Here is a 21,236-nt window from a genome sequence, read left to right on the forward strand (position 1 = left end):
TAGCACTCCCTTTGACGCCTGTGAACAGTTGTGTGTGGTGGTAAACTCTCATAGGTCTTGTTAAATATTTCCAGCAGCCAGATTCCCTGACTCCTCGACTGCAGAATAGGGGGTAGACAATGACAATGCGAGTGCGCCCTCTGCCTCCATCTTCCCTTGGACGAATATACACTGACGGACGTTTTGACCAGACATTTATAGAGACGTGTGAGAAAAAGTTGGGCCGGTTTCTGACACCAAATGATACTGACAAACTTAGGGAAAGTTTCCTGAAATTGAATGCTTCTCTGTCCTACAGACACCCCCCGAAGGGTAACAACAGTGCCAAGTCTCTGATACCCCTGGCTGTGGTAGGTCCTTCCCCATTTTTCTGTATAGAGGGGAGGGGTCCCATCAAAGTTGGTAATAGCTCCTGTAACGTGACTGCATCGATACGTTTGCCTCTCAGCCCCTCTTTGATTGCCCCACCCAGTATCTATTTCGTGTGTGGAGATAATGGATACTTATGGTTGCCTGAGGGTTGGGGTGGGGTGTGTTACCTAGCCTACATGATTCCTCCTGTATATGTAGCTCCTTCTGATTATCACAAAACACATCGTCGATTCCCCAGTCCACAAGAGCAGCGAAAAAGGAGGGAGCTCCAGGTAGATGACGTTGATCAGACGGACACTTCGTACCAACAATGGACGGATTTTTCTAAGGGTTTGCTAACTTTCTGGGGTCCGATATTTAACAGCAGAGCTATTCGACGACTGTCCAGGGTAATGGAAAAAGTAGTTCTCACTGAAGCTGACATTACGACTAACATATCTGTCGAGATTCAGGCTATGAGATTATTTACGATCCAGAACAGGATGGTGCTTGATGTCATACTGGCAGATAGGGGCGGGGCCTGTCGCGTCATCGGGACGTCTTGTTGCGTGTATATCCCTGACTCAGCTCCGACTGTTAACTTGGCAGTACAGAAATTACATAGATTAGCGACTGAACTGCATCAGGATAACAGGACATGGTCCATACAGGGGTGGCTCTGAGGTGCCTTTTCTTCCTGGGGTTGGAAAATATTGATGGGTTTGGTTGGTGTGGTGAGTGTAATACTGACCTGCTGCCTTTGTGTATATTGCCTCCCTCCATGCTGCTCTATGTGTGCTACGAATTTACGTCCGAAAAAGAAGTTACCTGGTCAATACACAACTTCTATGATTACTGAAATTCCTGCTGATGCAAGCTGGTTGATGTTTATTGCAGAGGATGTTCTAGACTAAAGAAATAAAAATGAAAGAAATGTCCTGCCCCTAGAATGGATGTCGACACTACCTTTTGGCAAATAAATGAGGCCATAGTTAGCCAATGATGCTAAAAGGAGGGTCTGATAGAATTCACTTTTCGATACCCCAATTTCCCATTGATGATGTGTGAGTTAGCATCATATGGCTAACTGATGAAGTTCGTATATGCACCTATGCTGAATTATTTTACTTGCTCCTTTACTCATATTCAAATGTACGTGTGACCATATTAGTTCCTTAGCTTAGCCTGTGCCACCATTTTATGTATCCCTCTGTGCCTGCGGGCCCTGCTCGCTCATGTGCCCCTCCCGCAGGAATACAGAAATTCACTAAGACAGCAGTTTTCGTTTCTCGGCTTGCTGTGGCCGAAACTAACAAGTCTCTTTATCAGTAATGTTCTCATGCCCAGAGACGCCGAAGCCTAGCTCCATGGACTTGAGTAGAGATAGCGATGTATCCCTTGCAGGTGCAGATGCCTGCTGTATGATGGCATTGTTCACTGGTCTGGGTTTCGGTGATTTTCCATTAGGGGCGTACCCTAACTAACTGTATTGCATTATAATGTATTGCTGTGATGCAGAGAGTCAGTCCTCTCGTTCGCACTCCTAGGAGTGAGGTCGGACAGGGCCCTCTCATATGAGTGTTGTTTGGCCTAATAAAGACTTTTGTTTATTCTTCTCCACTGTCCGGCTGACTTCCTATATAGTAACTATAGGTGAGTGCGGCAAGTCACTCGGGTGGATTTGAGCCACGCTTATCAACATCCACAAAATCACTCACACACCCACTCCTACCCCATAGAACCTCTCATACACCCAATCCCAACCCCATATAACCCCTCACATACCCATTCACAGACCCATACCAATACAAACACAACCAATGACTCATCCAAAGAGACACTAAATTAGTATATATGAACTTCAACACTGTGAGACCAAGACGGTCTACAGAACGTCGCCTAGGCGAAGGAGGTATCCTCACGATGCTGTTTAGAACTCCAAAACTGCCCAGCAGAAGGCCTAAGATACATTCTAGTGGTCTGCCTGTGATGTCACACACTTTACACCCACCCACCACAGGCGTCACCAGTCAGGTGACCCTGGTAATAAAAGGGGCCAGAGGGCACGTGCTCCATGCCAGTTTCAGTACCCAACTACGCTGTGTTTGTTGTCATTCATCCAACATGCGGGCCCAAGGCCAGAAACACCACAGTATCCAAGCTAGGGAACTCTCTTCTCCTCTCCATCTCCACTCTTCAGACTCACACCCCATTTCGTAAGGCCTTAAAAACCTGATTTTTTATTCTGTCACGATTGCTTTCGGGGCTTGAGAGCATGGAATTTCTATTTCCATCCTTGTTTCCTTGTTTAGGACTAACTGCTGTCAGCGCCTTGACGCCTTTGGGCATTTGTTAGCGCTCTATAAATCCTTTTCATTTCATACATCGTTAGAGAGACGTCAAAGATGAACAGGAACATGGAAAAGTGAAGGGGGAGAACGAGGAACACCAGGAGAATGCCAGGCATAAACAAGCTATTGAAGGCAAGAACAGAAAATGGGACCAGAAATGGGGGCAGTGACAAAAATGTCAGTCTTATTAGCTGCAATAAAACACTTAAAAGCATTGTGTGTTCAGGATGGGAGGATATGTAAACTGAGCTCTCTTTGTGTTGTTGTTGCAGTTATTAAAATCATTACAGTAGTTGTTATTGTTATTGTTAATGTATAAATATTATTGCGTACACTAGGTGTCACAGGAAGAATCAAAGCAATAAGTGGTTATCTACTCCTGGATACCACTGAAGGCTTCCAGGAGCACGCAACAAACAATGCTCTGTCTCATGCCCCGGTGTGAGCAGCACTCTTGGATAAACTGCAACAAAAGCAATGCAAGCAACAGCCAAGCTTAGAGGCAATTGTAGCACCATTGTGAGTGGATGATTATCTTTATCAAATCAGTACACGTGCCGCCTACCTTGGCCCGAATTGCACCCGTTGTGTGAAAGCACTGGATAATGCTTGCTCGGTACAGTATCTTGCAGGGACTGAAGAATGCATGGCTCAGCAGTCTATCTGCAAAAACCCTAAAGAGGCATGCATGACTCAGCAATCAGAGCAGAAATATATCTGAAGAATGCATGGCTCAGCAGTCTGTCTGCAAAAACCCTAAAGAGGCATGCATGACTCAGCAATCAGAGCACAAATATATCTGAAGAATGCATGGCTCAGCAGTCTGTCTGCAAAAACCCTAAAGAGGCATGCATATTTATTACTATTTATTATTTATTTATTAATCCTATATAGCGCGACAGCTACCCGTAAGGGTTTCCCGGCGCTGAATGACAGAGGTAGCAGAATATAATCCAGAGGGAAATTATTGGACAAAAAGCCAGGTCTTTACGGCTTTATGGAAGCGAATATGACAGTTCTCAATACGCAATTCCAAGGGAAGGGAATTCCAGAGTTTGGGTCCCAAGGTGGCAAAAGAGCGACCACCCACTCTGGAGAGCCTGAACTTAGGAACACAAAAAAGGTGTTGGGAAGAAGAACGGAGAGAACAGGCAGGTGCATAAAATTTAACAAGGGACTGAAGATACCAACTGCAATTTTGATCTTGTGCATAAAGCACAATGCTTTGAATTTTACCGGATTGTCAAGGTTGAGCCAGTGCAGTTCTTTAAGACGCTCGGTAATATGATCGCGTTTTCGACAACCACAGAGAAGCCGTGCAGCGGCATTTTGAACTAGTTGAAGACGGCGCATGACCGCCCTGGTAGCCCCCAGATAGAGCACGTTCCCGTAGTCCAATCTAGAGGTCACCAGGGCCGTCACAACGGATCTCTGGGTGTCCGAAGGCAGAATCCAGAAGATTTTTCTCAGCCACCTTAAGATGGTAAAACAGGTGGCTGCAACTTTGTTGGCCTGATCTTTCATCGATAGATCCCTATCAATAATGACCCCAAGATTGCACACTCGTTCAGAAGGAACGGGTAAGCAACCCATGGTCGAAGGCCAATGTCTCGAGCTCCATAAATCAGGCTTATTTCCAAAGACAAGTACCTACGTCTTATCGCTATTTGGTTTGAGAAAATTGCGATTTATCCAACTGGAGATCTCGCTAAGACCCGTTTGCAAAGATGAAGGAGAGGTGGGTTCAGCTTGGGATAGGGAAAACACAATCTGAGAATCATCAGCGTAGGTGAATAGATTTAGACCAAAATAGTGAGCAATATGGGACAAAGGAACGACATAAAGATTAAAAAGAAGAGGACTAAGGATAGAGCCCTGGGGCAAACCATGTGGGGAAAGATAAGTGTTGGACGTAGACGTTTTGTAAAAAATTTGGAAAGTCCGGTCTGTGAGAAAAGACGAAAACCAGTGCAAGGCTTTATCACTAATACCAAAGGAGGCAACATTGTTCAGGAGGATACTGTGAGATACAGTATCGAAGGCTGCACTGAGATCAAGCAATATCATGCATGATTCAGCAATCAGAGCACAAATATATCTGAAGAATGCATGGCTCAGCAGTCTGTCTGAAAAAACCCTAAAGAGGCATGCAGGATTCAGCAATCAGAGCACAAATATAGCTGAAGGATGCATGGCTCAGCAGTCTGTCTGCAAAAACCCTAAAGAGGCATGCATGATTTAAAAATCAGAGCAAAAATATATCTGAAGAATTCATGGCTCAGCAGTCTGTCTGCAAAAACCCTAAAGAGGCATGCATGACTCAGCAATCAGAGCACAAGTATATCTGAAGAATGCATGGCTCAGCAGTCTGTCTGCAAAAACCCTAAAGAGGCATGCATGACTCAGCAATCAGGGCACAAGTATATCTGAAGAATGCATGGCTCAGCAGTCTGTCTGAAAATACCCTAAAGAGGCATGCATGACTCACATTTAGAGCACAAATAAATCTGAAGGATGCATGACTCAGCAGTGTCCACTATCACACTGTTGCGACGCATGCAGGAGGCAGGATTCTTGCATCACAAATATACTCTATGTAGGAAGAATGAGAGGTGAATTCTGTGCGTGCATGCACAAACTTATGCTGTGCAAAGGTTGTGCACGGCTCGTCTGTGTGAACACAACTGTGCTGTGGAGGATACAAACACAGCAAGCATAGCTCAACAGTCTTGTGCACAACTGTGATGTATTAGATCCACATAAGATGTATGTGGGGTGGCGTGTGTGTGTGTGTGTGTGTGTGTGTGTGTGTGTGTGTGTGTGTGTGTGTGTATGTGTGTGACTAGTACACGGGTTGAAAGCAGGATGGCGCAACAGTGTGCACAATTGTACTGTGTTGTAGTGTGCTCAACTGCACTGTACAGCAAACCAGGTAGGAGTTAACAGTGTGCAGAACTGCACCATACAGGAAGTATGCAAGGCGAAACTTTTTATACTCACGCAGCACAGCACTCTAAATAAAGCATGTATGGTACTAAAGTGTGTTTACAATTGTACTGTGTAAAAAGAAAGCATGGCTCAGCAGTATGCAAACATTATTTTCACAGTAAGCATTTAAGGCCTAACACTATGCACAACTGCACCTTAAATGAAGCATGCAAGGCAAGAGAGAGTGTTGTACAGTTGGCTATAGGATGCATTGAGGTCACACTTTTTTGCACATAATTGTTCTGTACTGGGAACAAAATGTAGCTCAGCAGTGTGGACAACTTTACAGTATCATAAGCATGCCTGGTTAAGAAAGGTGCAGAACTCACCAGTGTATGAAGCACGAAAGGCAGAGCAGAGGGCTTGTGCACGTGGGAAATTATACCGTACAGAAATTATTTGTGGCTCATCGGTGTGGGCACAACTGAAATAAAGATGAAGCATGCGTGGTTCAGCAGGGTGCACAACTACCCATGTTTGGCTTAGCGGTGATTGCCCCATTACAGTGCATAGATGTGTGCAAGGTCAGCCGTGAGCTTCTGACTGGAAACATGCGATGCTCAGCAGAGGGGTCACAATAGTGGTGTATAGAAAGGATGCATGGCTCGCCACGGCGCTAAATTGCACTCAAGGAACCATGTATTGCTCAGCAGTGTGTACTACAGCAAAGTACAGTGAGCATGCAAGGTACTGCAGAGTGCACAAGGGTACAGTAAATGAAATGAGCTTGACTTTTATAACAAATAATCAAACAAATATTGGGAGAACACACGGTTTATTAACGCATGCATGATTAAGTAACTACTGCTGGTAATAGCAGAAGTGTCACAGCCAACCGTGTGTGACTACCCAGATCCTAGATGCCTAGGAAACATGTACTGCTCAGTACTTCATTTCGTTCTGGTGTGTGTAAGCACAAAGATTAGGTGTGGGATGCTAACCTCTGTGTTTGTGGGATGTGCATGCACCACTGTGTGGCCCACGTTGTCAGTTTGGTTGCTAGAAAGCGTACACTGCGCTCCTGTCAGTTCACTGACCCTGTCCACGCAGGGATTTACTTTGCACTCAGACAGTGGATCTAACAGAGCAGAGAGGTCACTGCAAGCCCTAACAGCAGCAATCACCTTTCACCTCTGTTCAAATGCACCACAAACAAGCACTTCCCCCCCTAAGCACACGGTCATTGAGAGTGCCAGCCCCAGTGCCCTATCCGTGCTCTGCCATAAGCACCTGCAGACCCGGATGCAAAGTGCAACAATTACCTGGGGGCTCCCATGCAGCTCAGCATGTAGAGGGGGCCCAGGGGCTGAAACATGGCTGAAGTGGGGCTGTCCACTGCTGCAAGGTGCTGCCGCAAGATGGTCATGCTGCTAAATCTTTTTCTTTTTAATTACTTAAAAACTAATCAAAGGATTTGCATCAAATCACAAAAAGAGATCTTTCTGGACCAAGCTCTAGCTTGCTTCCAAATTTGGTGTAATTCAGTTCAGTGTTCCGGGCTGTAGTCATGTTTAAAACCCCTATGGGAAATTGCATGGGGAAAAGGTATTTTGGGACCACCCTTTTCCTTGGCCTGTACTGACGAAGGACCCCAAAGCTTTCCAGACAGCAGCTGAATTGAATGGTAAACTAGCTTTAAAACATTTGTAGACTCGTAAATTGGAGCCAAAGTTATTAGCAAAATAAAAAAAACTGCTACGGAAACTAGGTCCTAACTATAACTACTTACTGGTGACAGCTAGTGTTATATATATATATATATATACATACATTTGGCACATTGTCTCACACACAGGGGGTCCGGCGACACATAGAAGGGATCTAACCTGGCCAGGTATTGGCAGCTAGTAACAGCTCTTGCGCAGCGTGGTGAGCGCGTTCTGTTTTTAAAAAAGCCCATTTTGTATTTTTGTTCGTTTATTTTATTTTTCCCCTGATTTTAATAGGCAGTACTCCTGGGGCTCACCCCTTACTTGCACTGTAATTGGTAAGAACACCGCCGCTTGTGCGGGCCCGGTTTCGGGGTTGTGGAGGGTTTCTTTTTACTTTCTAGCGGGCGCCATCTTGAGAAGGGCTTTGACGCTCTTCCAGCGCCATCGTGGGTGTACCGGAGGGCCGTTTTGCTCCCCACCTGGAGGGACTATTTAAACCAGTCCTCCGAGCGCAGCGGGATCGCGCAGCGGGGTGGCCTCCGCTTTGCCGGAGTCTTGCCAGAGTCCTGCCCGTCTGCGCCCGTCAGCGTCTCGGCAGCGGACGGAGCTGGACGGTGGGGTGCCTATTTTTATATTTGCTTGTAGTACTTCTGTGTTATCTCACAGATATGTTTTGCTATAATTCGGCAGACTTACTTGCCTTACGCCCCCCTAGTGGCCAATGTCATTCTTTCTTTCCTGGCAGCCGGGCCTTAAGAAAAGGTTGTCCAACTTTCGGTTGGCGTCTTCCAACGTCTATCGGAACTGCGCTGGACAATATCCCGGCCCCTTATCAATGTCTTCTTCTTAATACTAGATCCTTGACCTGTCACTCCCTTGATATCTGGAATTTATTACAGAATTCCAATATATCATGCCTATTTCTTACTGAGACCTGGCTGAGTGACTGCTCTGCACCTGATTTAGCCAACGCCATCCCTCCGGAATACAACATCTTTAGGAGGGATAGAATATCAGGCAGAGGGGGAGGTGTAGCTCTTGTGGTAAATAAAAACATTCCCTACTCAACCTTCCCGGTAGAGAATATTCAGGGATGTGAAGCCTTGGGTTTCACCCTTCAGCTCTCCCCCCTCCAGGCTTGTACTGGGATTCTCTTGTATAGAGCCCCGGGACTTGCAGGGCCGTTCTTTGATGAACTACAAGTAGCTCTCTCAGTCCCTTGTCTCAGATCTGAGCATTGCATTCTTCTTGGGGATCTCAATGTTCACATGGATAATACAGTGGACCTCGATGCAATGAAACTCAGTGACATCACAGTTCCATTAGGATTGTCTCTGTTTCTGCAGAAACCGACGCACAATAAAGGCCATACTCTAGACCAGATTTTCTCAACAAAATCCAGTACGATAACGTCTATACAACCAGTATTATGGTCTGATCATTTTCTGATCTCCTTTTTTGTGCCTGCCACTGCTCTTACTCGGGTGAGAGAATCAATAGAGACCATGCGAACGTCGAGCCCTTTGCATCTGCTTTCGGTGGATATGTTATCTGAGGCCCTTACCACCTTTCCATGTCCTCTTTTGGGCAATTTGGAAGAGAATCTTAGTCTCTTTCAGAATTGGCTGACAGCCAGACTTCAGACCTTAATCCCCGAAAAAAAGCTTAAATCTGGCGAACGTAGAGCGTCGGCCCCATGGTTCAGTCCCCAGCTAAGGGAGCAGCGGCAGGGTTGTAAAAGGGCTGAGAGAGTTTGGAGACGGACCTATGATGTGACTGAGAAATTGAAATTTCGAGCAATAACTAAAGCCTACCACCAGTCAATCTGGAATGAAAAAAAGGCCTATTTTGAGCGTCGAATTGATGAGGCTGAAAATGGCTGTGAATACATTTTCTAAGTTGTTCTGGATTTCACCTCTCCAGCTATCTGTACTCCATCTCATACTCATTCAGAAGTATGGATAAAACAGCTTGCAACTTTCTTCACCAGTAAAATCACAACCATTCAAGCCTCTCTTTTCCACCCTAGCTCTCAGTCGGCCGTGGGTCCCTCATCCCCCCCTTCATTCAGGGAGGGTCTAGGCCCTTCTCTTTTACAATTTCCACATCTATGCCTTGACACTTCTCTCGAGCTTTTGTCAAGCTTGAAATCAGGTTCTCCACTTGATCCGTGCCCGGCTAAACATCTGGGGAAGGTGGCACCCGCTTTAAATGCCTTGCTGAACCCCCTTCTGAATTCTTCGCTGTCAACGGGAGTGGTCCTGCAGGCATGGAAACATGCTCTGATCCTGCCATTGATCAAGAAGCCTACCTTGGACCCCCTCATCCATGCCAACCATAGGCCTATCTCCCTTCTCCCTGCCCTGGCGAAAGTGGCCGAGAAATTTGCACATCGGACGATTTCCAATTTCATCGAAGGAAACGACCTGTTGCATGACACACAATCTGGGTTCCGTGCAAATTTCAGCACGGAGTCGGCTCTTCTCGAGGTCACGGATGCCATCAGGGAACTACTCGACTCTGGAGGAAGGGCCATGTTGGTAATGTTAGATCTGTCGGCGGCCTTCGACACCGTCCCCCATGATCGCCTCCTTGTAAGACTCTGGGAGAGCGGCATTCGGGGAACGGTGTGGAACTGGCTTAAATCTTTTCTGGCCAGCCGCCGGCAAACGATCTGGGCGCCCCTTTCTCCGCTGATATGGCTCCACTAGAGGTTGGGGTACCGCAGGGTTCCATTCTTAGCCCCATGCTATTTAACATCTTTATGGCCCTTCTGGCGGTAGTCACGGAGTCTTTTGGCGCCCAGATCGTATCTTACGCCGATGACACCCAGCTCCTCTTCACTTGTGATAGGGGCGGGTCATTTGACGGCGTACAGATCAGGGATTGCCTTGGTGCGGTTTTTGAGTGGTTCAGGTGTAATGGATTAAAGTGCAATTCCGATAAGTCGGAGCTGCTCTTTTTTGGTTGCACCTGTGAACCAGACTGGAAAGCTTGGTGGCCACAAGATCTGTTTCCACCTGACAACGTGTCTCTCAAGGCTAAAAATTTGGGAGTGATTGTGGACAGTAAATTGTCCTTTGGGCCACATGTTTCGTGCCTCTCAGGTAAATGCTTTGGCATTTTATGGATGCTGAGGAAGTTTCTTCCTCTAGTGTCTTTCCAGCATAGGAAGATTATTGTTCAGGCCTTGATCGGATCTCGACTGGACTACGCAAATGCCCTTTTCTTGGGTCTACCAAAATATCTTTTGACCCGTTTGCAAGTGGTCCAGAACTCGGCAGCCCGTGCTATTTACGGGCTCCCGAGAAGAGCAGGTGCCTCGGCTTTACTGAATTCTTTACACTGGCTACCGATCGCTAAAAGAATCCTTTTTAAGTGCCTGACTTTTGCCTTCAAAGCTTTACAAGGATCTGGCCCTAAGTACATAAGGAAACGTCTCTCCGGATATGTACCCAACAGGTCTTTGAGATAATCTTGTCTATCCTAAATGACAGTCCCTGCTATCAGGCGTGCAAGGATGGGAGGTCGATCTTTCCGCTACCTAGCCCCGAAGGAGTGGAATGAACTACCACTTTCTCTCAGACAGGCTCCCAGTCTCCTTGCTTTTAGAAAAGAGCTTAAAACGTGGCTTTTTACTAAATAAACTTGATCCTCTCTTCTGTCTGCTTTTTAGTTGTTATGTCTTGTTTTGCCTGCCGATATTCTTCATCAAAGCGCCGGGATGCTCCTTGGAGTAGCCGAGCGCTATAGAAGAAATAAATTAACATAACATAACATAACCTGCAGTGACTAAGGTGCGTTAGGTATTTACACCTACGCCACGCAGTATACGGAATACACAGGGCGAATGAAATGTTGAAGAAGCGCGAAGCATCGGCTCTTAGAATCTTTAAATCGAAGTCAGCTGTGAGAGGAGATGGCGCTGCCGATGTAAGTGATGCCGATGACCTAACCCGCACTTTGAAACAATGAGGAATTACACTGGAAAAAATTAGGAAAAGGGAAAACAGTCGATGGCGGGAAGCCACATCGCTTCAAAATTACCTGGATGTAAACAGAATACCGAGAGGTCTGAGAAACTTTATAATCCCCACATTGGTAAATCCTAGACCTGAGCTACTGAAGGATTGGACAGAAAATACTAACGCATGCTTGAATACCATGCTCAGAATCCTGATCAAGAGTGCATGGATAGAGCATACGGAACTAACAACTAAAATCAAGGGCATAATGGATGAATTTGAGAAAAAAATAGATCAGGAAGATGTTAAGAAAATACTTAAGCAAATTGAAGAACGCCTCAAAACCCATGAAAAGGATTTAATAGAGCGCAAACTACGCAAGTTCCTTCGGGATGAACTGGATTTTGCAGCAGGAAGGATTCTGATATTTGCCAAAAAATTTGATAAAGCCCGCCAACAAATTGCTAAAGATAGAACACTGGGAGCAATGGAGCAGAGAGTATCAGGATAAGGCACGGAACAGAGCTATGAACTCGGATCATACTAAGAAACAAGATGGCACCAAAGATTTCTTTTTCCGAGGAACTTCGGATGCTACAAAAAGAAAACAAACACTCATTTCAGGCAAAACAAAGAGGCAGAGGAAGCGGCACAAAAGTGAAAGCCAGAGAAGAAGGCAACAAAGGAAAACAAACAAACAGCGGAATGGGAATACGGGGCCAGCATGGAAAGAACAAGTAATGGCAGTACAATCGAAGGAAGTAACAGGAATAAACCTCTCTAAAACACAACTCTCACATGAGGACATTGAGAGTCTTAAACTTGGACTACCCTTTTGTCCTACATCACAAGTAAATTATGCACAATTAAGGATTGATTTATTTAAGTTTGTTAGGAAGTTGAAATTGTACAAAATGCATGCATTACGTTCAAACAGGGAAACAATTGATGTGACAACCACAACCAATTATCCCCAGACTGCCCTAGAAAATACATTCTATAAGCAAATACAAGGAACTGTCAAGGGGACATGCTTCGCCCCCAGCTATTCCAATCTTTTGCTGGGCTCGTGGGAGGAGCATGTCCTATGGAATCAAGATCAGAATAGATTCATTGATCAAATCAGTGTGTGGCTCAGGTATATTGATGACGTCTTCCTCGTTTGGGAGGGGAGCGAGGAAGACCTTAAAACTTTTTTATCTGTCATCAATAACAACATCTCTGAGATTTACCATGAATTACAGCCAGGAAACAGGGGATTTCTTGATATCAAAGTTTCACTCAAATATGGCACACTCAAGACTGATCTCTAGAGGAAGAACACTGCTGACAACTCGATCCTCCTTGCGGATCTATCATCCACCAAGCTACTGCTGGAGTATCCCCTATAGCAAGTTTCTAAGAGCCAAAATAAACAGTAGCACCAACGAAGGCCATAGGAGAACCAAACAGGACATGCTAGATCACTTTAGTGCCAGAAAGTATCCTATGAAAAGCCTTATAAAAGCTAGCATAAGGGCTGGTGAAAAATCGAGAGATGAACTTTTACAAGGAAAACCACATATATAAAGGGAAGCTGACAAAGAACCGATATGATTTATTACCAAGTTTACAAGTCAGACAAACACCTTAGGCAAGATCTTAAAGAGTAGATGGGCAAGACTAACACATGATACCACCTTGAGAACGAAAAGAGGCAAATACACCTAACATCACTTTTAAGAGTCAAACTTTCAGAAAATGCGGTCACTGCAAGGCATGCAAATTCAGCCCTAACGTCTATGAGATTACCCTAGACAGGATTAGGAAGAAAAACTGTATCACTAAACCAATCACATGCGAAACAGACTATGTAGTTTATGTAATCATCTGCCCATGTGACAGATGGTATATAGGGTTGACTACCTTTCCCATACAAAAGCGTATACTCGAACATTGGCGTACCATCACAAATGCAGACATGAGCTACAGCACAGCACGACGCTTCAGGAAACACCATGATGGAGCCTGGACCGAAGCCATATTGTTTGGCATTAAAACAGTTGTGAACCACCCTAGGGGTGGCAACAGAACTACTGCATTATGCAGAATGGAATCTAGGTACATACTAGAAGCAGGAAGTCTCACTCCACATGGTATGAACCAGGACGAAGAGCTTTACACACACTTGTAAATTAGAAGCTCCTATGTGTAACTCCCTTTTCTTTTCTTTTGATGATATTTCTAATTGTCACAAATGTATATATTTCTTTCTGTAGACATATCACATTCATCCTCGATATTATTTTATCCTTCTATAATGGTTTTCCAAGATGCAACACAAAGAAGACGGTACTTAGGTTGTACTTACATTATGCTGGTATACTAAATTGTTCTTTTTCTCCCTTATAGATATTTGGAAGCTAGCATGCACATCTGCTGGTAGCTTTGAGGAGACTATAGAAGGTGACCCCCATGTGGCAAAACCTTTTTGAATTCACTTAGGTGGAAGTACGATTTAGTTTCATTTGGGTACTATACCTTTAGGTACAGCAGCATTTGATTGTCAGTTTTGAATTAGGGCACTAGAAGCTAACTAGAAATTGTTTATCAACATAAAAATATATTTCAGATATGAGCCAAACATAGCTGAACAACAGTCATAGAAACTGTACTATACCTTAATATATGGTGACTAAAGTCAATATTATTGGTAAAACTTAGTTTACTAAATAACAACTTTTGTCCGTCATTGATAACGTTTTTGTTGACAAAGAGTTGAGGAGGAATCAAGAATGTGAAGTATTTTGTTTATGTTTACTTGAACGCGTTTTTGCACGTTGAATAAATGCAATGAACATAGAGAAAAACAGGTTATGTGAAAAAGTTTGTCAGATCGAAACGCGTCAGTTTTGTTTGCCAAATAAATACCAGTGATAAAATACTACTGCATTGGTGTGGCTGTTTTCTCAGGAGTGACAGGCAAGGCAGAAAACATGTGGATTATACATATATATACACTGAAAAAACTACAGGTTACAGGGACGTTAGAATTAGGCTCAGATTTCACTGGTACAAATCATAGAAATTCAGCTGGTATAGTTACCCGAGCTAACTATAACTTTTCCCTCCGCAATGCACTGCTTATGACCTCACATATTGCATCACTCATGACATGGTCAGTGACATCGCTAATGACAACATCCACAGAATCACTCACACACCCACTCCTAACCCATAGAACCTCTCATCCATTCAATCCCAACCCCACATAACCCCTCACATACCCATTCACACCCATACGAGTACTCACACAACCAATGACTCATCCAAAGAGCCACTGACAAATCCACTCACTCACACAGCCACTTACAAACCCACTAAGTCACCCATACAGCCACTCATGCACCCACTCACTCACAAATACAACCATTCACATATACATACAGACACTTACACACCCACACACTCCCCTATAAAGCCACTCACACTTCCACTTACTCACCAATACAACTACTCACACACTCACTTATTTACCCCTACAGCCACTCACACACCCACACACTTACCCATACAGCCACTGACACAGCCTCTCACTGACCCATACACTTCTTGAGATAGACAGCCGCTGACCCATACAACTACTCACACACCTACATAACCACTTAAATGCCCATTCACACATCCATACCACCACTCACAACCACTCAGACAGACATTCCCTCTCTAATACCGTCACTCACAACCAATCACGTACCTATACACACCCTCAAACAGCTATCCACTCACTCACACAGCCAGTCCCTCACCAATACAGCCACTCACCCAGCCACTAACTCACCCATGCAGTCACTCACATACCCACTCACTCTCAATACAGCCACTCACAAAGCCACTCACTCACCCATACAGCTACTCACATACCCACTAACTCATCCATGCCGCACCTCACACACCCCCACCGCCAATCAGACATCCACTCACACACTGATACAGTCACGCAGACACCCAGATGAGATGTTAGAAATAGTATGACTAATTACTAGTGCATAAAGAATAGTAATGTAACTTATGCTGTAGCTTACTATATATTTAAGTCTCAGAAACATTTATGAAACACTTACACTCACTGGATGATGTCATGAATGATGTCACTGACTGTTCTGGTCCTCCGTAGTGGAAATGGGTAGAAGCACCACTTCAGGACCTGAGAGACAGAAAATGAAGTAAGATTGAAGTAAGATTGTGAACTGAATATTGCAACGGGAGAATCACAGCTCACATATGGCATTGGGGCAGCCACTGCATCTTCTCCAGGGTTTGGGACTGCCTACATAAACCCCTCCCCTGAAGAGAGCTGGTGCTTGTCAATCGTTAGAGAGCCGGTGGAGTCAGACTCTTTGTTTAGAGATCCATCTTCGGTTCCTGTGGATGGTTGGATTCAGCGTTCTTCAGTTCTGCTGTGATGGAGCTCTTGTCAGTTCATTTCTTTTTGTTATCAACAGCCCTCTGATGATACAGAGTGCCTTCCCACTTCCAGGTCGGTCAGTGGCAGGATCACCGCTGAACCCAGACGCTCTCCTGCAGACTCGAAAGAATTTGATTCTGCTGCTCTGCGGTGAAGGAGCTTTCCTTCACCCCTTCGGTTTCACCTCCTGCCGTGCCTAGCAAACACACTCCCTCTCCACTGTGACGGAGAGTGGTGTAGAGAGCAAAAATCCACGTACTCTTTACTGTGACCTTTATTTTGTTTCTTTTTACATTTTGCTCATACAAGCCCTTGACGGGGTTTAGGTATTCAGGCCTCTTCATCTACTGTTGGGCCAGCGCATGCATGTGGTAACTGCACCCAGATTCCATTGTGCATAATCTTCATTGTATGGATTTCTTCCTGGGTTAAAGGTGTTCCTCTTATCTACTCTATCAGATGCCATCATTGGGTTGATGTGACTTATACCCAACCCATATGGACGACAACAGATGAGTACAGCCCTTATGGGTGTTTATTCTGTGGTGACACTAATCTGTGGTTCAGTTCCTCCCAGTATGAATGCATGTAAGATTGTCATAGAGGTGGGGAGGTTTACTTACAGCTTCCATCTACAGTGTAGTGCATAGTGAGGTGTTTGAAGTCATTATGGCTGTACTTTCTCTTACATACAGGGATTTACTACTGTTTTAGGGCTTACTGAGAAAGAAGGATTTCTCGTAATAAGGAAGAGACCTAAGAGACCCTGTGGTAGTGGACATCTACCTTTTGTTGTTTTATCCCTTTCCCCTTTCCCCTTTCCCCTGGGTACTTACGTGCAGGGTAGGGTGCTGTATACTCCCTGGGAGGTAGTGTAAGGGGGAACTGGGAATTGTACATAGCCCCTGATGAATCTGTTCCGAAGGTTAGAGGTTGGTGTGCTGTTGACTAATCTGAACCTGACACTGACCATGTCATAAGTGATGTAATATGTGAGGTCATAAGCAGTGTGTTGCAGGGGCGTAAGTTATAATTAGCTCAGGTAACTCTGAGCCTAACTATAACGTCCCTGTAACCTATGGTTTTTCCAGTGAATACAAACACTACAAACACACACATATTTATGTATATATATATACATAAATGGGGCCCATTGAAGGGCTGTTGCATTAAGGACCCAGAGGACACGGCACCCATCAGGGTGAGATTTGCCGCACTACATGTCCCAGAATTCTAAAGGGGCTTGTCCACCAACCATGTTGTGGCTTATGAATTGGCCTATCAGAAGGCAGCTTAAACAATAAATGTAGTGTGGCCTAACGCTGGTGTTTTAATCTGTGGGACTGAGCCTATGAGGAAGGAGGTTTCCGAAACGCGTCAGGCTGCTCCTGCTGCGTGTGTGGTCTGCCGAGCATTGCTGCTGCCCGAGTGCTTCCTTAAACTTGTGGGTAACTTTGGAGCTTGATATATATATATATATATATATATATGTATATATATATATATGTATATATATATATATATATATGTATATATATATATATATATATATATATATATATATATATATACATTTACTGTATATAATGTATTAATGCTTTGAACTAGAAAAATCACAGAAATTCACAGGTTATTATCAGAGATAACTGTAACTTGCACCCTATCCTGCATTGCTTATGACCTCACCTATGACATCACTCATGACTTGTTCTATCACATCATTTATGACATCACTGATGACATCTCAAATGATAATATTGATATCACTGATGACATCATCCACTGAGTGTGCTTGTTTGTTTCATAGTTTACATAGTGGTGCGTAAGTACCATATTACTTTTCTACCTATTTTGTACACTCGACCCAGCTATTGGATGTAAGTCTTTACAAAACACATATTATGTTATGTTATAAATGCTTGTATAGCGCTCTATTGCCGAGGCGTCTTGGCACTGGGGTTTGACATCTGCTCCTACACATCATAGGTGTGTAGAGGTATGGAATATGTTATAAATCTTTGGATTGAGGAGTACATCTCTGTGCTGGTAACAGCTGACGGTGTTCATTAAGTTCCACACACGTTTTATGGTTCTTAAAAAAAGATTTCAACAGGTGTAAGATTCTACATAGTAAATACTAACTTTTATAAGCAGCCTTGAACTATTAGAGAGAACTGTATCAGCATGACAATTGCTACAAAACATAGAAGACTCTCTGCAACAGGTACTAACCCATGTACCAATGCTTGTATTGCTTGAGAAGATGGGCTAAAGACAGTATAAAGGGTGCGAGTTGAAGGGTGTTTAGCACTTCAGATGTTGGTCAATTTGAGCAAATAGTGGCATTTTTGACAGCTGTGCAATGTACAAAATTGATACTTTTTAATACTCGGGTGTGTTTGTTATGAAAGCTTCACTGTTTGCAAACAGTGTGGTATAAAGTAAACTCCCTCTATCGAGTAAGCTCTGTTTACAGTACCCAGTTCTCTACTGATATCACCTTCAGGTCTCAATGTAGGTTTGGTGAGTTTCAGGTGTTTGATACACAGGTGTTTGTCCGCAGTAGGTCATTTGTTTTGAAACTGACACTCACTATTTTTTCTAAACTTGGCTTTCTCTGAACAGTTGTACACAGATCGTATACTGTACTCATGGGTTTCCTATACACCTGTGGCTGATAGTTAATGTGAACTATTCTAGCTGTAAAGTGTATGGTGTAGGGTCAAGGTTGCACATAATGATGCTTTCTACACTTAAGGGAGTTGAATCGTGATGACAGTAGTGATGCCATAGTAATTTATACATCAATATGCGGGAAAAGAAAGCTAGGATGATGTCAGTGATCTCATCAATCCTGTCATGTGAGAATTCATCACTGATGTCACAAATTATGTAATTGACCATGTCATGAGTGATGTCATATATGAGGTCATTAGCAGTGAATGGCGGGGGTGAACAAGCCGATAAGGCTATCCCGGCGTTACTGTCCACAATAGATGACTTCTCAAGTGTATCTGGATACTCCTTGAACAAGGATAAAACGGAGGTGAAGTCATTAAATAACCTATGTGATAAAAACATCCTGGGCAACTCCGGGCTTACCTGGCAGCCGAAGAGTTTTAAATATTTGGGAATGGAATTTGAAAAGGATTTGATATCCACCTTAAAAATTAATGAAGAGCTGCTCTATAAAAAGATACAAAAACTATTGGACGGCTGGTCTCCAAAATTCCTCTCGTGGTGGGGTAGGGCGGAAACACTAAAAATGATGATCAGTCCCTTGGTAAGCTACATGGCATGTATGCTCCCCATGACCTTCACGGAGGACTTTCTACATAAAGTTGAGAAATCGCTCACGGATTTCTTGTGGAAAGGGAAGAAACCGAGGATTGCCATGAAGAAACTGCAACTCCCGAAGTTTAAAGGGGGGTTAGGCTTACCGAATTTCAGAAATTACCAGACTGCCTTTCTCTGTAAACAGGGAGCCTCCTGGTTTATCGAAAACCCTATTTATACGCCCTTATGGGTTGACATTGAGAAATCCATTATAGGCAAGGCCCCGCTCTCGGCTGTCCTAACAATGGACCTCTCACACCTTACGAACTCTAAATACATTATGCTCAACACCAAGAGAGCGCTTTTGCGGATAGATCGCGTCCACAACACTGGTCAGCAAATCCACAATTCATCTTCTGCATCTTTATGGCATAACCCGTCTGTTAAAATCGGCGGATCGCCCATCGTATGGGACCACTGGTCTGATAAAGGTATTAATGTGGTTGCTGATCTCCACGAAAATAATATGCCACTGCCATTCTCGACTCTACAGGCTAGACACTCCCTGTTACCGATTGACTTCTACGCTTTCCTGAAGCTAAAGTCAGCCCTATCCACTAGAACATTCAAGCTAGTGACGCCTTGGCTAAAGTCTATGCTCCCCCACTTTAACTCCTCTGGACATTTTGTCTCAAAAATATATAAACTGCTTGCGCCAACGGCCAACAAATCGATGAGACGCAATGAGATCAAATGGGAATAAGAACCAAACAACACTGGCATAAGTATAGACTGGGTCAGGATACATGCATCAGCACTCACACACAAGGTATCGCCGATATTATCACAGACTAAGTATATGATTATTAACAGGACATACTGGACCCCACAGCGTCTATTTAAGGTTGGCCTGCGGGATACACCGAATTGCTGGAACTGCTCCTCCGGCATTGGTAGCCTTCCACACATGTTGTTTGATTGCCCCACGCTCCACACCTTTTGGGCAAAAATCTTTGACTACATTGAGCACACGTTTGACATACACCCTACAAGGGAATTCATCTACATTCTCCAAGGAGCCTTAGACCCATTATTAAAAGGGGACCATGACCGCCAGCTCCTGGATCTTTTGCTAACATTAGCATGGAAGGTGATCCTTTGCAATTGGAAATCAACGGGGGAGGTCTCCTTCAATGCCTGGAGGGAATGGCTGTCCTGTATTAGGGGCACTGACAATCCCGCCCTACACTCATCACCATGGCAGGTTACCAACAAAAAATGATGGTCTTCCTTAGATCAGACCTCCTTCACTTTCGACCCACCTTGAAGTACTAACTGATGAGGTCTCAACTTAGTGAACTGTGGGGCGCACGCTGCATGAATTGTACTGGTTATACCCTGTGCTCATTGGCCTTGACAACCTTAGATGCACAATGCAGGGGCGACAAAGTAAAAATTGTATTATATGGCTAGCTTTGGACGGAGGGCTCTACGGAACTATATACAACTGTGGGAATGCAATGTTGGTATTTTATAATGTTTATTCACTCATCCATTCATCTAATCTCTCTTCCAGATCACTTATAGATCCGGACGGATGTTTAATTTCTTGTCTTCAATATACTTTATTTTCTTTACTATATGTATGTATTGCTTTATATGTAACAATCCATGTTTGACTGCGGCACCTTTGTAATACGATTGTAATTCTACTGATGCCTTCTTGCCGTTATCATTTTGTTATTGCTTAATAAAAATTTTGAACATAAAAAAATAAAAAAATTAATGAATAAATAAATCCTGTATGTAAATGCAAGCCCCTGCTGCGCCCAGTCTTCGGCCGTGCGCGGCAGGGGGTTGGCTTTAGGGCCGGCAACCAACATCCCCCCATACAGCCCTGCGCGGCCCATGCAATGGAACGCAAGAGGGACGCAACTCTTAAGTTATGTTTATCAAGCCACGCAAGGCCACCTTCCATGGCCCTGCACGGCCCATGCAATGGAACGCTAGAGGGACGCAACTCTTAAGTTATATTTATCAAGCCACGCAAGGCCACCTTGCATGGCCCTGAGCGGCCCATGCAATGGAACGAAAGAGAGACGCAACTCTTAAGTTATATTTATCAAGCCACGCAAGGCCACCTTGCATGGCCCTGCGCGGCCCATGCAATGGAACGCAAGAGGGACGCAACTCTTAAGTTATGTTT

At 44.3% G+C, this 21,236-nt stretch overlaps 1 protein-coding gene across 15 annotated transcripts in view; it reads right to left on the minus strand.

The window, feature by feature from the left end:
- The window catches only part of LOC147738019 (uncharacterized), a 520,426-nt gene that overhangs the window by 126,352 nt on the left and 372,838 nt on the right, over nt 1–21,236 (minus strand). For 8 of the 15 annotated variants that reach the window (XM_086951565.1, XM_086951560.1, XM_086951563.1 and 5 more), the window contains exon 2: nt 15,411–15,493. The exons of 4 other annotated variants lie outside the window; for them this stretch is intronic. The gene's annotated coding sequence lies outside the window, so the exon portion shown is untranslated. The remainder of the gene's footprint in view (nt 1–15,410; nt 15,494–21,236) is intronic. 3 more of the 15 variants (XM_086951626.1, XM_086951564.1, XM_086951598.1) reach the window with 1 other exon arrangement.

The sequence above is a fragment of the Lissotriton vulgaris genome, chromosome 1_1, assembly GCF_964263255.1.
Source record: "Lissotriton vulgaris chromosome 1_1, aLisVul1.2, whole genome shotgun sequence".
Taxonomy (NCBI): Eukaryota; Metazoa; Chordata; class Amphibia; order Caudata; family Salamandridae; genus Lissotriton; species Lissotriton vulgaris.